Source organism: Dermochelys coriacea, chromosome 8 (assembly GCF_009764565.3).
Source record: "Dermochelys coriacea isolate rDerCor1 chromosome 8, rDerCor1.pri.v4, whole genome shotgun sequence".
In the NCBI taxonomy this organism is placed as follows: Eukaryota; Metazoa; Chordata; order Testudines; family Dermochelyidae; genus Dermochelys; species Dermochelys coriacea.
Window position 1 is genome coordinate 69,025,581 of NC_050075.1, and position 2,166 is coordinate 69,027,746.

Consider the following 2,166-nt stretch of genomic DNA (forward strand, 5'->3'; position numbering starts at 1 on the left):
GAAACTAAACCTAGTCCCTTTATCTCTGAGTCAGGCTGTCCTCTGCCTCAGGGGCTTAGCAGTCATGTCTCATTGTGGGCCCAGCAAACTGCTTGTAATAATTGCCTACTCACTCCATCACAAACCTCTCTAGTGCAGTGGTTCCCAAACTTGCTGCGCCGGTTTGTTTACCTGCTGCGTCCGCAGGTTCGGCCAATCGCGGCTCCTAGTGGCCATGGTTCACTGTTCTAGGCCAATGGGAGCTGATGGAAGCGACGGCTAGTGTGTCCCTCGGCCCGCACCGCTTCCATCCATTGTAGTGTAGACTGGCATGGTCCCCCCAGGGGCTTTCCCTGCACAAGCGGTGGAACAAGTTTGGGAACCACTGCTCTAGTGGCTTTTGCATGACTTTTCAGTCTATTCTGTTCCTTCCTCAGACTTAAGTAGGCTGGGGAAAGGTGTCTGGAGGGCCTGGAGCATTGTTGTAGGCCAGTTGGTGGATGGAGCAATGATCCCCAAACTGTGGGACATGCCCCCCATGAGGGGGCACAGTGCAAAATTGGGAGGGTGTGCAAAGGGGCCTGGGCTAGTTCCCACAGGGGAGGGAGCACCACCCAACCCTGCTACACACTAGGGTTGCCACTTTCTAATAGCAGAAAACCCAACACTCTTGCTCCCACAACCCTGCCCCTTCTCTGAGGCCCCACCCCACCACTCACTCCATCCCCTCTCCTGCCATCACTTACTCTCCCCCTCTCCTCCCCCAGCTCACTCGCTAATTTTCACAGCAAGGACCGAACAGCAACCAGGAGAAGGTCAGGAGCTGCAACAATTTGAATGTGGGAGATGGAGCATGCGATTCAAATACCCTTCACCTCCCCAGGGAGAGATTTTAAACTTTATTGTAAAATTAATTGCCCCTCAAAAGAGTCCCACTCACAATGAGTGAGACTAAAGAGACTATTTCAGGAGTTAATTTTTCTTGCTTTCACCAATTATCCTGGTAGGGGATCCAGTAGTGCTGCAGCCACTGACTGACTCCTACCGTACCTGACAATGAACTGAATGAAGTGAGCTGTAGCTCACGAAAGCTTATGCTCAAATACATTTTTTAGTCTCTAAGGTGCCACAAGTCCTCCTTTTCTTTTTAATTAATTCATTATAACTCTTCAATGTTAAGAAGGTAAGGTTGCATAAAATGTAATTCATGCTGCAGAAACTGATCCCCTCCCTATTTTGCCATCCTGCTAACCAATAGATTTGCTAGTGTTCAAGTTTTTTCACCTGTACTGTGTGCCAGTTTTGTTCCAAAGCAGATTGAGAGGAAATATGTTACAATGTTACCCACAGCATGACCACCTGGCAGTTCGGTGCCCAAAGTTCCACATTACACATCAAATCAATAAATATTGTCTTGTATAATCAGGCAAAGGATTGTGCACAGTAATACGTGTTATTTGTATATGAGCGTGTGTGTCACAAATAAACTCCCTTAATGTGGAATGGATGCACACTAGCCTTTGTAAACTGAACTGAGATTTTCTAAGCACTTCCTCCAAAACAGTTTTAGGTAAAATATAAAACAGGTTTATTAACTACAGAACAATAGAGTGTATGTGATTATACATGGTAGGCATAACGATCAGAGATTACATTAAGAAAATAAAAAAAAACACATTTTAAATCCTAACCTTTTACTCGGAGCAAGAGCTAAAGCAAACAATATCTCACCCTGACAGATGGTACAAGCAGGTTACAGTTCCCCAATACTCAGGTTGGGACTACCTTCCAGCCTGGGACTACCCTTTCCCAGTTCAAATCTTTGTCTTCCAGACAAATGTTGAGCTGGAGGTGGAGGAGAGAGGCCAAGTGATGATGTCACTGTCTCTCTTTTCTTCCAGCTTGCTGCAAAGATCTTTGCTATGATGTGGATTAGTCTGCCCCTCTGGTGTATGGGCTTCCTCAGAGAAGTCTCTAGGATAGTGGATTGTGTGTTGATGAGCCATTAATGCTGAGTAGCCATCAATAGCCACATCTTTGGTTGTGGGTGTTCCCAACCTCACAACATATTTCTGTAACACATGTAGTAATACTTCATAACTTCATATACAAGGATAGTACATACAATCCAACAGGTTATTATTGTTCAACAGATCAAGACTGATACCTCACAAGACATGTACAAAA